We start from the raw sequence: 17,234 nt of genomic DNA, 5'->3' as shown, positions 1-17,234 counted from the left end.
CGCAGAAGAGTCTTCATAAAATGAGGACATGCACAGAGGGAAAACAGATATTGCCTGAATTGGCCTGTTTTATATCTGTTTCTGGAAAATGGTAAAGCCAGTATCTGAAAGAATACTCTTTTCCTGATTTTTTTTTAATTTTTTATTTTAATTATCATGTTTTCTTTGCTTCTACTTAAAGAAATCCCACACATTTTATTCATTTTTTTTCCTATTTCATTCCAGCTTTGGTAACATGAGACAAACCCATTTAATTTGGCATATTATATTGCACATTATATTTTTGCCAGAGTTTTTCAGTGACTATTGTTTCTGAACTCTCAGACAGTAAGGAAGTTCATCTGTGTGTTTAGCATATAGAAACAATGACTAGTACTGTGCGGCCAAGAAGGGCTCCAATCCATGAATTACAGATGAAAAGTATTATACTATGGTATACTTCGTATTTATAAATAACTTTTTGGAGCAAGCATGGGAAAAAAACAACACATACATTTTAAAGTTACTACTCTATTTTAATTATTATATTTTATCATATATTCTATTTACTACTGTATAATTACAGTACCTTGACTAAACTGTGGCCCAATATTCAAAAGGCTATTCCAGTGAAACTGACAATGACAGTAAGAATTCGTTTCCTTCAAAAGGGTTTTTTTTAAAAAAAAAAAAAAAAAGCTGTAAATAGGAAAGGAAATTGCAATTCTGCATAGAAAAGATTATTTTAGAGAACACTTTTCTTTTTTAATAACTTCGAAATTTGGCTTTCTGGGTATTAGCAGACCAATGGATAAAATGTAAAATCCATTTTCTATCTTTTGTGGGTGTTTGCAGACATAATAATAAAAGGAATATGGAGTAATGTACATACTCAAGATGTCACCTTGAATAAAATTGTACAAAGTGTTACTTATATAGAGACACTAACACTACATAAATAGCTGTTTTCATAAAAAGATACAAGTAAAAATTAACCAACTATAGACATGCAAATCAATATGAAACAAGACTTCCAAACTGAACACCACTTTTACAAGTAAAACTGAAGAAAAAAAAATCCATTCAGTTGGGTTTTAGCACAGATGTAAAAATAGTCATTGTCTTCTTCACCCTTTTCATTTACACCAGACTGACGATATACCGGATGTCACTTGTTTCCCTGCAGGTTTCTGTCCTCTACAACTGATGCACTTTCCTCAGTAGCAAGCTGGTTTTTCTAACTGCTGCTCCTGTGCCAGTGCAGTTGACAGCTTCGCTTTCCGTTGCACACTGTGTTTACAAGGTAAAATCCATCTTGAGATCAATGTAATTTCACTTCTGACTCAAGTTTCTGATTCATATTTGCTGTAACATTAACCACATGGTAAGCAATTTTAACCCTGTGTCTAAATGAGTCATATTGAAAACTACATAATTGTATGAAAACATTAACTGATGGTTTTTAAGCAGATTTAAAACCTTTTCCTAATATTTATCTCAGTCTTACAGGGCTGACAGAAGTTCTTCACAGTCTCTCAGGGCTCCCACCGACTCTGAGGCCACTTCTGGTATTTCTGAACCTACCTTCACACACTGCCCTTACACCATTCTTCCCTCATCAGTCCTAAACCAAAATCTTTCAGTCTTAAACCAAATATTGCAGCCCACTTCATGCTCTTGTTTTAATTCTCTCCATGCGTCTTGCACACCAATCACTCCGGACTTCTTCACACCAGCCCTCCTTCCCACAGATGTTCGTCAGCAAGATCAAAAGGAGACAAAAAACAAAACAACACAAAACCCCGCAAACCAACCACAAACAGATAGATTTTAGGTGCCGCTGTCCCACGATCGTTTCCTCTCACAGCAAGAAGCTGCGCGCCCGCCCTCCCCTCACATGCAGCGCCGTAGGCTGCTGCCTGCCTCAGGCAGCGCCTCTCACAGACGTGGGACAACCGGGTTGGAAACGAACCCGTTTGGTTGGAAATGAACCCGTTTGGTTAGAAATGAACCCGTCTGGTTGGAAATAATGAACCCTCTGTTAACCCGACCGTTAACGGCCACCACAGCGGCACGCGCTCGAGGGCTGCTGTCCGTTAAACTCCCCCCTTCTCCCAGCGCCATCTTGGGGAAGCGGCTGCCGCTGGGGGCAGGAGGGAGGGCATGAGGGGGGCTTGCAGGTTGAGGGAGCAAAGTTGTGAGGTAAAATGAAGAGGTTTTTGTTTGTTTTTGTTTAAATTCATTTATTACTTCAGTGAGGGCTTCAGTGTAAGAGTCAGGTTCTTGTCTGATCGTTAACGCCTCTCTCAGCTCGCGTTCCTAATGCGTGCTTCAGTCTGGACCGTTTCTTCTCCAAGTACATCAGTTATGCACCTATCAGAGTTTCTACAATCCAAGAGGTAGAAAGGGCAGTAGCAAGTGAGAACTTTTCAAACCGCTTTGGAAATGCTAGCTGAAAAATACTGGTTAGTCCCAAAGAAACAACACCGCTCTTGTCTTGCAGGAAATGTCCTGACAATGTTTCCATTTAAATCAACTGTACAAGTTTTTTTTTCTTTTTTTGGTCTGAGTTTGTGAATTTATTTGGAAAATATTTTCCCTGAATGAATGTTTTATGAACAACTTGTTGTGGATATTCATTATTCAAATTCTAGCATTAATTCAGGGTTGGTTAGGCGTCTAAGTAGTACGGTTTCTGCATCATAATTGAGTGACTTGTGAAGCTTACCCACACATTTTCCATTTAAAGTGTGAATAATCACATTCAAGCATATATTTTGGACTATTTACGCTTTCACATTTAGGTTTATTTTTGCAAGTTTATGTAAAGCTACATTTAAAAAAATCTAATAAATATTAGAGGATTTTTTTTTCCATTGCTTACTGATTGCTTACTAGTTTCCATTGCTTACTACTTTTCATTGCTTACTAATTGCTTTTTGCTGCCCTAGATTTTCCCTGCAGTTTCAGGAGTTTCAGAGGAGTAAAGCCTTCTTTCACTTCATCTTGAGAAGTTCCTATGTTCTGAGAAGCGTTTGTACACTGCAGAGGGATCTTCATTCCAGTGAAGTCTGTTTATCCAGTGAAGCCCTGTGGGATACTTTGATGAACGGTATCTCAAGATGTCAGATTTTTTTCATATTCTTTCTAAAATGACATTCATCTCTCTTAAACCTAGGAATATATTGATTAAAATGAGGCATTTATGTACGTATGTATTTGTATGTTGAATAGAAATAATTTTTCAAATCTGTAGATCATCTTCAGTTTCCTTTAAAGTCAGTGACAGACATACTTAATGCTTACTGAAATAAATGGCTATTCACATTGTGATATTTAAGCATTTAGCTCTAGTATGACTGTGCCTTTTTATTCCCTAGCTGTAATTTCTAGGTATCCTTCACTAAAAGGGGTGCAAAGCAAATTTGGTAATATTGACCATGTGCAGAAGCTGTATTATCTACAACAATTTTCATAGTTTTGTAATAAGCTTCAGTTAAATCTGCAGATTGCTGGTGTCTGAAAAAACATTTGCTTTTGGTGGTTATAGGTGAGAAATGCAGAATACCAGGGAAGGTTTTTCACTGAAGTTACAGCAGAGCAATGCTGTGTAGGGATAAACATCTTGCTTCCTAGGTAATTAAATTCCTCATTGCTGGTCAGCATTGCTAGTTTAATCTGTCTCAGTGCAGTTAAGAACCCTGTGTCTTCAGTGTAGGAATCAGACATTAGCAAGGACTTGGAGTTGTCATGTGGTGGAGAATTGCTAGAGAAAACAAAGGAAAGAATTTGGGGTAACTTGGTTACTGTGGGGATGGCAGAGCACTAGCACAAGTTGCTCAGAGAGGTTGTGGAGTCTCCCTGCTTGGAGATGTTCAAAAATAATCTGGACACGGTCCTGGGCAACTGGTTCTAATTGTTCTGCTTGAGCAGGGGGTTGGACCAGCTGGCGTCTGGAGGGCCCCGCCAACCTCAGCCATTCTGTGGTTCTGTGGGTGCAGGGGAGGGAGTGGCATGCTGAAGTAGGGAAAGAATCTGTGGTTGTACTTTAAACAGAAGATTATAGTGAAAGCATAACTAGGAGTGAGAAAGAAAGTTTAGGAGCTGAGCAAGCTCCTAAGCTGAGGAAGGGCCTAAAGTATTTCAGGATACAGAGTAGTGTTCAGGAACTTAAAAAATAATTTTCTTCCTGTAAAATATCGTTTAGAGTTATTGATTACCTCGCATCTGAAATTTTGTCAGCAAAAGCATCAGAGAGTATTATCAGTGTTGTTGCAGAGTAGTCGAATGCTTTTTTTATCCCTGATCAAAATCACTTCTTCCTCTGACATTGTCAATTGACATATTCACTGTCTCATCTTGTCATTCAGGGAGATTATGTCATTTTGATGAAAGAGTCATTTATGAATCTCACATACCTACAGGACAGCAGAGCATATAGCCAAGCTGTTTTTGTCTCCATATAGATGCATAATTTCACATCTTTCAGTTGGCTTCAGTTGACTGCAGGAGCAGTTTTTCTCTGTAATGTGTTCTGTATGTAAGGTAGTTGTGTATTCGTCTCCTGGATGTTTAGAAATATACTAGTTGTTTCCTGATGACATCTACCTCTTGTTTTATTGGAGCTGGAACCATTCTTACTGAAAGGGTGCCATAATGTCTTCTGGGAGGAAGAGCAGCTGTCTCAAGCTCAACTTGGGCAAAACTGAAGCGGTACTGTCCAAAATACTCATTTTCTTCAGGAAACATTTTCCTTCCCAATTAGTCCAAAAGCCCAGGCTCTGAGCATAATTTCATGCAGCAGCCAACTTTAAAGGGCAGTAAGAGACATGGGGAAGAGGTACACAAGGAAGCACAGTCATCATCGTTCGTATCTCAGATATTGTCTCCATAGCCAGAACACTGGTATATTGACTGAATCATAGAGCTGATCACAAGTCTGCCATGGACGTCCAGAAAAGGAGCTATGGAAGCCACCAAAGCAAATTATGCTCTCATAGACAGAGCTTTTTCTTTGTAAGGATATTCATAGCCCTTTTAAGAAGATATTTGACTGGCTAGTTTTATTTGGTAGATATGAAATGATATGGCAGAAGTTTTTACTGGCATTTTTGATGGTTGGAATTTTCAGTATGAATCATTCTATGTCACCCCCCACACAATCATATCCAAACAGCGTCTCCTCAGATGTTTGTCAAATTCCCTGACCAAGTCTCATGCTCTTTATAGGAGCATTACAAGGAATTTCAAGCAATAGTCTTATGAAGAACTGACATCCAAGAACTGATTCTCCTGATACTAGAGATTAATCCATAATGCATGCTGCATCTGTAACCCATTTATACAGCAGTGGATGCCTCTTTTTATTGTAGATTTATGCAACATTGGTCCCAGTTCATTGTTTTCTAATGTTGATTCAAATTTTTTTTTCATTTCACTGTTTTAGATACTTTGCTACTTTTAAGGATTCATGCCACGACATGCTAGTTTTCAGAATTTGAGGGTTTTTTTGGTGCATGCCTATGACTCCATTTTTGTAATTTCGTTTTTATGCATATCAGACATTCCCTGGCTTTTTGTTTCTCCATGTGCAAGAAATACAAAGAGAAATGAGTTTCCCGGGTCATTTTGTCTAGACACAATCTCATCTGAACACTTGATGTTATTGGGCAGTTTGGGTTTGCTATCTGGGAGAGCAATTCTCACATTTCTCCAGGGGATGAGAAGATATTCCATACATTGCCATCAGCCTCTGTGTGAGAAGCAAACTGATGTCAGAAAGAGAAACTGGTAGCTGAATTAGCACATCATATTAATGGTTATGCTGTTGGAAACAGTACATGCCATCTGATGAATGAAGACCAGCTATGTAGTAAGGTAAGTTCTACAAAAGAAAGCAACTAAAACATAAGGAGGTATTGTGTAGAGTCATAGAATATCCTGAGTTGGAAGAGACCCACAAGGATCAATTACTTAAATAGGTACATTTAACCTCTTAATTCTACCAATTCTTTTTTCAGTATAGTGGACTCTAGAAGAAGCTCTGCAGGTTTTTGTTGTTGTTGGTTTGTTTTTGTTTTTGTTTGTTTGCTTTTTCCTGATAAGGCTTCCATTGGCTGAACAGATTATAAATCAAGAAAAAATTGAGATTAGAATAAAAAATGCAAAGAGCTGCAAGTAGCAGAAGCAGTACAAACAGTGAAAGAAGAAACTTAAAAGTGAGAATGAGAATGACACATGCTACTTACCTCTTTACATCTGAATTGTATAACATTCTTTGTTGTGGTTTTGTATATAAAATACCAGCCTGTCTGGTAGAGTTACATCTTCTGTTTTAGTGACTGACGTAATATTAAAAGAATGACACCCCAAGAAATCAGTATTTTACAAAGTTTAAAACAGATCTTGTTTCCACTGCTTACAGCTTAAATTCCTATCATTTTAACCAAAATATATGTAGGGTGTTTTACAGTGTTTACTGCCAGTTACTCTTTTTTAAATGGCAACTGATGCAGTTATTGATGCTTGGCATGATCTGTAGAGGATTCATGGGAATTGTGCATGTTCATGGAAGAGAAGAAGAGACCACCAACCACTGGCAATGAAACAGAAAGTTCTTTTTAGGTTATTAACTTTGCAGATTGCACCCATTCATTTGCTACATCTTAATTCTATCCTCTGGGCCTATAGCATGACATGTTGAGCAAAGGGCAAAACCACCCCCATTTCATTATCTGGCAGGTGTCCGCATTATATAGTTCAGTGCTCCATGGACGGAGAAGTAAAAGCTACGTATAGGTGCAACCTTAGGCGTGCACGGATGCTGCACACAGGTACAGTAATGCTAATCACCCAAGTAAAGCTGCAGTATCAGGGACTAGGTGAGTCAGCAAAGCTTCTGCAGAGAGAACAGCAGGCACAACAGTTGCTAAGATACCAAGGTTGCAACAAAAAAAGTAATACAAAGTGAGTTTCCTTATTAATAACTTGCTGCAGCATGTGTGTAGTAACAGTGGCACGCAGGAAAAACAATGGACATGTAGAGCAATTTCAGTCATATGATGGAGTAGAGCAGGGCCATAAGTGGGACTTCTGAGGCTCACCCTGCTGGAAAAACTCGGCAGCAGCAGGTGGTTAATAAAGAGCTATTACGTGTTCATTTTGGTTTTGTTGTGAATGTGGCTGATGGCTTGAATTTTGCTGGACAATATGGGTTTTATCAGGTACAATATCTGAATGTTAGCATCTGTGTACTGGAAACCATCTTAAGCTCATTAATCCATGACTAGGACTTGCCTTAACATTTGGATTTACTGAAAAGATGCTTGTTCTCGTTGACTGGAAAGTGATATATGATTTCAGTGCAGGAACCACTTTTTAGCTGCAGACATTGTCATTTGCATTTGAAAATAATGTTGTAAATAACACTGCACTTTATGAGCTGATATGTAATATTTTTTAAGTAGTTGAGAAGTTGGGAAATCTGCCTACTATCCTCAAGCAAGCTACTCCTGCTTAAAATATATATATATATTTTGTTTGTTTGTTTGTTTTTTGTTGTTTTGTTTTGCTTGTTTGTTTTTCCAGTTCCAGGGTGTGGAGAGAGATTTATTTTTCTTTGGATGGCTAGTACAGACTATATGGATAGTAAAAATACTTCTCGCTTTTCAAGAAGAAAATGATTACTAAAGGTCTGAGGTCTTGAAAAAACAACTAAGATTGTCCAGATGTTTAGGTTCTCTCATCTGACTTGCATTGTGTTTGTATTGATTCTGGTATAAATGCCAAGCGTAGAACAAGTGGTTTTATTCAAACTAGCCACTTAACATTTTGAGACTTTCTGTAATGCTGACTTTTAAAATGGGTGATGCTTTAATTGCATTACAATTTTTAAAGAGCATAATGAAAGCCTTAAGAAAGTTCTGCAGAGCAAGAGTGAGATGCTTACCCCTGAACTTTAAATTCTCAAACTTGCCTAAGAGAAAGTGCACAAGAGGTTGAACAAATAGGTCTTTGTTACCAATAGAAGTATATGGAAGTAGAAAACACGGAATATACAGAATTGGGTGTGGAGGGGGCGCAGAATGCAGCAGAGAAAACAGAAAAATGAGGGTTCTGGGAAAAGGAACATGGATTAGAGAACAAGCTGATCATCCTTGGACTAGCAGTGCAGTTGTTAATTATTTATGGTGAATTGCAGATTAGCTGTGCTGTGGATTCAGAGACAACACTGCAGACTCTGTGAGGAGCCAACACAGGTCTTTAGAGTTTATTAGCTTAGATACATTGTGGTGCAAACACAGCTGTGGAATGGCCATGGCCAGTTTAGCAGATGATGAAAATTTTGCAAGACCTTATTTTTCCTAAAGTGCAATCTAGAAAAACTTGCTTGGATTTGCTGTTGTTCCTTACAGTTATATTCAGGGAAATAAGGCTTTTGGCATATTCTTAGTAATATACTGTATGGCTCCAGAGAAGGTTGGTCTGCCACAAGCTGCTTTTGCTGTTGTTTATAAATCAGTCTTTTTGAGAAGAAAAACCGTTACCAAATAAAACAAATTTGAATGTGGGAATGACTTTTTAGCCTTACCTTCGGTTCACACAAAGAAAAATCTTTTCTGCCTGTCCTGAATAAGTAATTTTCTCTCTTGTGGAAGTGATCTTGTGCTGAATATAGGGTAGAAAGAGAACCCTGTAAAAATAAAAATAATTAAAAAAAAAAATCAAGAAGAGAGAAATTGACCTGAAACTGAACTGTGCAAGGGAGAAACAAATCAAGTCAATCTGTTAGATGTCAAAGAAAAGTCAGGACTTCGATGGAGTCAGTGGTTAATCTATGTCTTCAGTGCTGTTGTTCAGCTAGGAAAAACAGAACTTCAGCAATAAGCGTTTTTACATAAAAGGAAGGCTGGAAGGCTTGAAATTCTTATGGTCTTCCCAAAGCAGTTGTGTGCTTGCTGTAGCTATTCTACTTTGCTCTTAGAACTGAGATGTAAAAGGATCAATCTGAAACGCATACTCAACCTGATAATTGAACTCATTATTTTTCTTTTCAGCAATAAATCTCTAGACTATATCTGACAAATAAATCGTACAAATCCCTGTAATCCGAGGGTCTGAAGGACTTCATGACCCTTCATCTAGTGTCTTTAGCTCACAGTGTAACATTCTGTATTTCTGAGTTTACTGACTTATCAGGACAAGTAGCTTGTGCCTCTGTGACAGCAGAATGATTCTTCAGCTTGTTCTAGTATCCTAAGGGTTTACGTCTAACTCCATAAGTAATTTACACATAACACAAGCAGTAAATACTCCCATTTTCTCCCATTTACTGCGCTATTGCTCAGTCCCACATGTCATATTAGCTTTATCCATTTCTGTCCTTTTCCTCTGTCTTCATGTGATCACATCCCTAAGTCTTTCCAGCTAACACTCCTCATTTCTTTTGGTGCAGACAGTCCACGTTGTGTATAGCTCCATATACTACCTCTAACAGTTGGACTAAGATTGGCTCATTTAACCTCTATCTGTACCAAATCCTAAGTTGTTTATTCCAGGCTTTTTTTGTCTTCCCTAACACCGATTCTTCCTTTATTCCTTATTACCTAATGTGCTTTCTTTAAAATAAACAGGTAGGATACAACTCTGTTAGAACATATAAGACTAGCATCAGACTGAGGGCAAGATTGTTCCATGTTAAGAGGCAACCACACCTCTCTTTCTGGAGCAGAAGTTCAAATAAATTTATTTTTTGACCAGGTTTCAAAATGTAATAATAGGCTAATAGTCTATTTTGTAGTACTAGAAATAAGCTCACAGAAAGTGCAATTGTAGTGAACTTGCCATGTATAGACACAGTTTACCTTTGAATAGTTTGAAGTTTTGCCTTGTTTAGCCTTTTTGCGTCCAAGTGAAGGTGGTACAAACAAATGAGCAATCATGATGTACTGTCCACGCTGTGATGGTGCTGTATGGAGAAGTTTCCAGAGAGCAGTTTCCCACAAGCTTAGTGAGTTTGAAATGACATCAAGGATAAAACCCTGCAGATGGCAGTAGTGCTTTATAGTTCAACACCGCAGCGCAGCACTTGGTATAGTCTGAGGCAGAATCCCATACTGAAGACACTTACTGATTTCCAGAGACTATTACAGTGGCATGTTTTGCTAAGTAGTCAGCATATTACCGGTGCTTATTTACTTCTTTATTTATTTTAGTTTAAAGAGGAAAATTGTAATAGTTCTCAAGTTGCAGAAGGGTGGTTTTGCACCTTGTGGAATCTCTCTGAGTTCACGATGCAGACATCTACCTCTGTTTTTGAGGTGGGGATTTTTTGTGTGTTTTGCTTTTTTCCAAAATGTTTTGTATCTTTCAGGTTTGCAGCAGGAATTTGACCTAGCTGACTTGGAGTAGCACAGCATACTAATATTTCTGTAACAGCCTGTTCATCTGTAGCAAAATTTAAGTGACTGTTGGAAAAAAATCCTTTGTGTGGCAAATACCTAGTTCTAAGGACACTGCATCAAACATTATAAATGATGGATCCAAATACCTGACAAAATATCCTTGCTTATCTACTTGGATATGAAATACTGTTTCCCTTCTTTTTGCTAGCTCTGTTGACCTAAGCTGATTTCTTGAGTCTGTCATGGTGCTTAGGCTCATTCATCCATAATCTAATGCTTTTATCTCCTTTTTCTCCTTCTGTTCTCAATAATGCTAATTTGTCTCAAAATTTGTACAGTCCACCTTTACATCTTCATCATCTCTTTGCAGTTGTTAATGTTCAATTTTGTTAAGACATAAAAATCCAGAAGACTAATGATCAAACAGAACGTTATGCAGGTAAACCTATCTTTATGGTTTCTTTATTTTGTGATAGCCTTTCTATACCTAAAGCAGAGTTTAGTAGAAATTATGTTTATGCAACACATTAAATATTTTGGCTGTTCCTCTTCTATCTTCAAGTAAGAAGCTACTGTTTTCACTAGCATTACTTTATCTGTGTGCTTATATTGTAATTTATTCAGGGCAATGACAGTGCCTTCTTACTTTATGTACGAAGTCTCTGTGTATCTTGATTGAATGACTGATTGCTAGCAGATGACTATTTTGACACAGTTTCCTAGCTGGCTTCATCAAAAAGAGACAGTATGAAATAGTTTACTTGCAAAATATATGATAAACAGAGACTATGAAGCTTGAATATATTTTTGATTCAAGATGCGGATGTCTTAAGGGCAGTTTTGAAGCAAATGGATAGGACAGCTCTGCTGGATTGTTTAGAAGATTTGTTTCTTCAGGACTGAAAGCTTTTGACCTCTGCTAAAATCTCCGTATATAGCTAAGTATCTTCTAACTTAGTCTGGGCATGCATTTTTTTTTGTGTGTTCCATTTCCTGTCCCGTAATATTATATAATATTATTTGGTGCTAAAGATTATTGCATTTTAACAGTAGGGAAAAAGATCCCTGTAAAGCCTTTGGGATGCTTCAAGATGAATGATGTTATGAAAATTGTTACAAGTTTTACTATTTCATATACTGTGAAACGATGAAAGACAGTGAGGCAGTTACTTCTCAGGATAATATAAAATTTGCCTTAGGTGGGACCATTCTGTTTACTGAACACTTCATTCACTCCCAGTGGAAAACCAGTGATGGCATTTGCTGTTTTCATAACAACCCAAAGAGGATGCTCTACTGCTGACTGGCTGGCTACCCCCTGCTGGCGAAATAGCAAAGAAGTAATATGTGAGAAACTGCCAAAAATAACTTCAGCCATCATCACTGGAGCGCATAGATACATTCCTACTATAAGCCTGTTTCCCCTACAGCAAATCCACTTGGTTCACCTCCCATAGTGGTAGCTTACTGCCATGACTCTCTTGGGCATTCTTACTTTCTTTTTTTTTACTGCATGAACAGCAGAAGAGGACAGGGTAAAGGGGAAGGGAGTAGCTGTTGAAAGAAATCTGTCATTGTGTAACTGAACTACTGCTATTAGCTTCAAATCTACTTTGGACGACAAGTTAATATACAGCATGTTAAGCTGTGTATATGTATATGTATATGGTATACCCTCATTCTGTGTAGTACGTTAGATGAAAGTTCAGGCTGGCTCTGATTTATATCTAGGAGGCCAAGAAGGAGTGCAAAGGGGAAATGATAAGAAGCAAGGAGCCATATTTGACCTGTAAGAAGCCAGTTGTAAAACATGGGGTTTGTTTCTTCCTAAAATGCATTCCCCAGATGAAACAATACATTGGGCTATGCCTGATCGTTCACTAGTAGAGAGACATGAGTTATTCCTGTTTCCTTCCTTCTCCACTGATCAATCAAAAGAATCAGGGGAAAAGGGCAAATCTAACTGAAAACACTTCTAGAGACGTACAGTATATGTAAGTCAGTGGAGGTAATATGGATAGTTTAGTGAATGAGGCTTTAGTGCAGAGCTTCGCGGAAACTTTCTCTTGCCCAGAACAAAACTTGAGAATTTGGCTTTTTGAAAACATGGGTGTGGAACTTAGAAATGCTTCCGTTTTGCTACCTCTCTGAAGTCTGTTTGACTATTCTGAAGTCATATAATTATTTTAATTGAAATGTTGCATTATTGAAATATTGCATTATTATAGATAATATATTGGACAAACTTGTGTGTTTCCTTGCTGACTTAACGTGTTCTCACTGACATATACTTACAGTTTTACATCAGGAGCTGCTGGTTTGTTATGACCCCAGTAAAAAAGGTGCTTAGACTCTGTAAAGTATTTCTTAAAATGCCATTTATTTGAGCTACCACTATAAAGAAAGAGAGGATAGTATATATAATTTTACATCCCTTCAGATGCTGGGAACCCTGAGTTGCTCAGCACTGAGGAGGGCTCTCTGATCAAGGCACAGCATGCTGTGCAGATCCCATCCATGGAAAGGTTATTGAGCATTTTGGTCTTTTGAGCTCTTACAGGATTTTCTTGAAAGAAAACAACTTTATTAATTTTATTAATTTCTCTGTAAAAAAAAAAAAAAGATTTTCACATGAGAATTTGTTGCTGCACTTTAGATAAAGGCAAGGACATGGCGGTGGTGTAGTCACTGGCACTATGTGGGAGCTGCCTATGGTCTCCTCTGTTACATTTAGCCAGCTGTTGTTTTTTTTTAATTATTTTTGTGGCCCAGGAATATGCACAGCACAACACCATCCTGAAGGCCAAGCTGTAAGTTCAACATAGCACAGCACTGGTCTGCACCTACTTAGATTAACTGTAAAGTGGATCCTTGATGTACAATGGTCTTCTGGTTCTGATCATTACGCTTAGGATAATTCAGAGAACAGCTAATTACATACTTCCCTCCTTCTCTAATACATCTCATCATTCTCTCTCATTTTCAGGGACTTAGCTATTGTGGGGAACATGTACATTTCTTTATCCTTTGTTAAGTAAGGCTTTAGAACAATTGCAGTAGGCAGGCTCATGAAGAATTAATTCCAGGTTTTACAACGTACGTGGTGTAAGTACGGACAAAATGCTCAGAATTTTAGTCAGCCTAGGAAAGCTTTCAGTTTGGCTGGATTTTAAAGATTTAGCAGATCTAGCTTAATACTGAACCTTAGCAATTAATCTTTGTCAAGGCTGTGATATGGCCCTCAGACAAACTGTCATCCAATGCAGCGGCTGTAAAAGATTTTTTTCTAATAACATTTCTAGGTTTGCCCTAGCTTGTTTATATCATATTAGAATGCGCTAAACTGCAAAGATTTCTCTACATTTCTTGTACCACAAGCACACCTAATGAAATGGAAACAGTGCCAAAGTAAAATATGAAAATGTACCATTTACGGTTCAGTTCATATTTGGGGGCAAAATAGTAATTATGTTAGAAACCATGTGGTCCAGAAGAGGCAACTAAGTCCGTTTTTGCTCATACGGAGTGCCCAAATTCTACCAGAGGTTAATGACAGAGTCTAGGCCTAAGATGAGTTTTACTGCTCACAATATGCACTACTAATTACAATAGCTGCTCTTTTTTTTTTTTTTTTCCCCACCAAAAACTGCATGCATACAACGAAACTGACCATTAAAAGAGCAATGTGAAATGTTCAGAAATCCTGGTCTTGTTTCCTCCCTGCTCTTTTACTCATTATTTTTCTTTACATCTGACTTCTTCAAACTTGCAAAGATGAGTAAGTCTTTTGTTCTCCTTTAACAGTTTCTGGCATCGAAACTTTGTGTCTTTGATACTCGTTTCTACTTGTCTGACCACATGACTTGTGAAAACTAAGCTGTTCATCTTCTTTTCCACAGTCCTTTGGTGTCTTCTTGCCAGATGGCAAAGACTTTCCTGTGCATTTTCACTGCCCAGATGCACTCCACGAGCCCTTTGTATTGTTCTCCCGTTTCTGTCTTCTTGTCTTTTCACTCTTTATGCACTCATTTTTTTCTTCAACTAGTCCTTTACATTTTTCTAATGAACAGTAGACAGACTTTGAGGAATTGTTGTACAGGTTTATACTACTATCCTTCTCCTATCAGCATTTTATGTACTTAAATACTTGATGTATTTTATTGAAACTATTAGATGATGGGTTGTTGGTGCCAAGGAGTTGAATCTGATTGCGTGTTAAAATTGTCAAGATAAGACAAGTGGATATGCGATTAAAAGGGACATTTCCATAACTGAACTTTTCTTCTTATTTTTTATTTTTACCTTGATGGAAAAGGTGAAGATGTAATCAAACACAAAGCTGACCATTAAACATGCAATTTCTTGCAATGCAGCCTCTAAATGATACATTCAGGGCCATGCTGCCACTGAGACCCTTTTTTCCCCTCTACCAGTTTCTGGAGTATCTTATTAATTAAGCTTTAGAAATCCTAATGGGGTTTAATCTTCAGTCCTATCCTATTATTTCACTCTATTCCTCTTCCATTGCAGCAGTGCAGTAGTGACTTGCTTGCCAAAAACCAGGCACACCTTTGTATCCTATTGCAGTTCTGTGTTACAGCAGTACACATAAAATCTATGGTTAGTACATACAATGAATGTGTTTAGTTTTTTTTGCTGTCTTCAAAAGTGAGTTGGCAGTGTTCAACTTTCTTGTTTAACAAAATCTTCCTTGGTTATAAGATTCCAAGAAATGAGAACTCTAGAGACTGTGTCTACATCAAGCTGCTGTAGAAGATTTTGGTAAAATTTCCTACCCATACATGCTTAAGCTTACCACAGAGACGTTGTGGAATAACTCCTGGTGGGAATGTGGGCTTACAATAGCTCTTGGCTCATACAGGAACAATTATTCACTAATGTCCATTTAAATAATTTTAATTATAGGCAAACTGTGGTAGTAGCTTAACCAGAAGCATCAGGCATGAAAGCACTAGAGTAAACAGAGTGCTGACATACCCCTACTTTCAACTATTTTTAAAAATGTTAGTTAATGCCTGGAGCACTGCTTACAGTAATGCTCCTGGGATTGTTTAGGCTGGAGAAGAGAATGCTTAGGGAGCACATTATCAACTTGTATAAATATCTGATGGGAGGATATAAAAAGTATAGACCCAGACTCTTCTTAGTGGTGCTCCGTGACAGGACAAGAGGTGATGAGCACAAACTGAAAGACAGGAAAAGTAAACACTTTTCTCCTGTGGTTGAACACTGGAAGAGGTTGCCCAGAGAAGTTGCAGAGTTGCCTTCTTTGGTGATGTTCAAAACACAACTGGATACAGCCTTGGGCAACTTGCTTCAGCTGACCCTTCTTGAGCAGGAGGATTGGACTAGACAATTTCCAGAGATTTCTTCCAACCTCAGATATTCTGTGAAAAACAAAACACCTCTGCTGAATGAAGTGTCTTCATGTCTAGAAGTTATATTCTTCTGAATTGTGTTCTCTTCTGCACATATCTGTACCCTGTACCCCTCAGCATCTTCAACTGGAAAAAAAAAAAAAAAAGAAAAAAAAATCCCCAGAACCTTCTAAATCTTAAATGACATCAGATTGGTTCCATTATCTGTCAGTTTCATGTATTCCAAAAGCTGCTCCAAATAAATATTTGTCAGCTAAACCCTGAGACCTCAGCTTCTATCCTCCTGCCTGATCCTGCATGCTGAAGTGTTGTTGGTCCTTAGAGTCCTTCCTAACAGCTTGCATTCTGAGTCTAGAATCTGCTATGCCATTCCTTGTATTATATGTACTCCCATGTTTCTTAATTACTGAATCTTTCCGCAGACTGTCATGTAGAGTTTGTGAGAGGAAGTGCCACACATTTGTGACTGTCATCACAAAACAGCCGTCTGTTTTCCTTGACAAGTGTGTCTGCAAGTGCCACAGGCTTCATCCAACCATTAGCAGAGATCTCAGCTTTTGTGGTATCATTTGGTATCATTAATGCAAGAGAACTGTTGTGCTGGGCATTTCTGCCTGTTTTGACCCCTTTCTTGCTTGATAGCTTTCTGCCAAGAGATTTTCCACCTTTTTAGGATCACGTGGCTGCTAGCCTGAAATTCTATAATGTCCTTGAAATCTTGTCACTGTAACTTGCCATCTCCTTGAACTCTTCCAGTTCAGCCAAGGTGAACTCAAGGGACAATAATTGTCATGGATGTCCTCAGACAATCTGTGCGCCATGCGTGTTTATGCCATTTGCCATTGTAGCAGGTTACCAGATATTTGGCATTTAGGAATTTTGTCATCTTCTCAAGAGGTGAGCACTAAGAATCCTATAACTTTCTCCATCCACAGATGAACTTGCACTGCGTCTGAGCTCCTCCTTGTCTTTTCATGCCTAACATAAATCTGGTTATAATACTGGATTGCAGTTCTGCTTGCTCAACACTTCCTACATCAGTGTTGTAGATAATACCATGCTTTGATGATGAACACTGCTTTGAAAAGATATCTATCAAAAATATAGTGCAACAAGTCTATCTTGATCAAATTTGTGATTAACAAATACTTAATTTCAAAACCTTGCAACTCCAGTTAATAGTTTTCTTAAAATAAACTTGTCTTAAGAGAATAGGAACAAAAGGAGAAAATTTTGCTACTGATGGGAAAGTTCTGAAAGAGAATACCTGAAAGGTGGGAATAGGAAGGAAGGGTGATTTGATTTGAGAGGTCCATGAAACAAACTAGGGGATTCACAGGAAGAATATGTCCATGCGAAGCATTTCTCAGTTGCATTCTGATACAGTTGGAGTGCCATTAAAAGCCTTAGGGGACAGGAGAAACTGAGTGTTCTACTTCGTACTACGTGCGCA

The 17,234-nt window shown here is 38.0% G+C and overlaps 2 long non-coding RNA genes across 3 annotated transcripts in view; one reads left to right on the top strand and one right to left on the bottom strand.

The window, feature by feature from the left end:
• Positions 1–118: 118 nt before the first annotated feature.
• Positions 119–10,023, bottom strand: LOC310901237. 2 transcript variants are annotated; one of them, XR_014585647.1, is made up of 4 exons: positions 9,843–10,023; positions 8,570–8,671; positions 1,952–2,364; positions 119–1,344 (listed from the first exon to the last, which is right to left on the bottom strand). It is a non-coding gene; the product is annotated as an uncharacterized lncRNA (long non-coding RNA). The 2 variants fall into 2 exon arrangements; XR_014585648.1 differs by having other exon boundaries at positions 2,031–2,364.
• The window catches only part of LOC310901239, a 30,378-nt gene continuing 15,459 nt past the window's right edge, over positions 2,316–17,234 (top strand). Inside the window, exons 1-2 of the long non-coding RNA XR_014585650.1 lie at positions 2,316–2,444; positions 2,931–3,091. This is a non-coding gene — a long non-coding RNA (uncharacterized lncRNA). The remainder of the gene's footprint in view (positions 2,445–2,930; positions 3,092–17,234) is intronic.

The sequence above is a fragment of the Anser anser genome (assembly GCF_964211835.1).
Source record: "Anser anser genome assembly, chromosome: 5".
Lineage (NCBI taxonomy): Eukaryota > Metazoa > Chordata > Aves > Anseriformes > Anatidae > Anser > Anser anser.
This window is presented reverse-complemented; position numbering and strand designations above follow the sequence as displayed.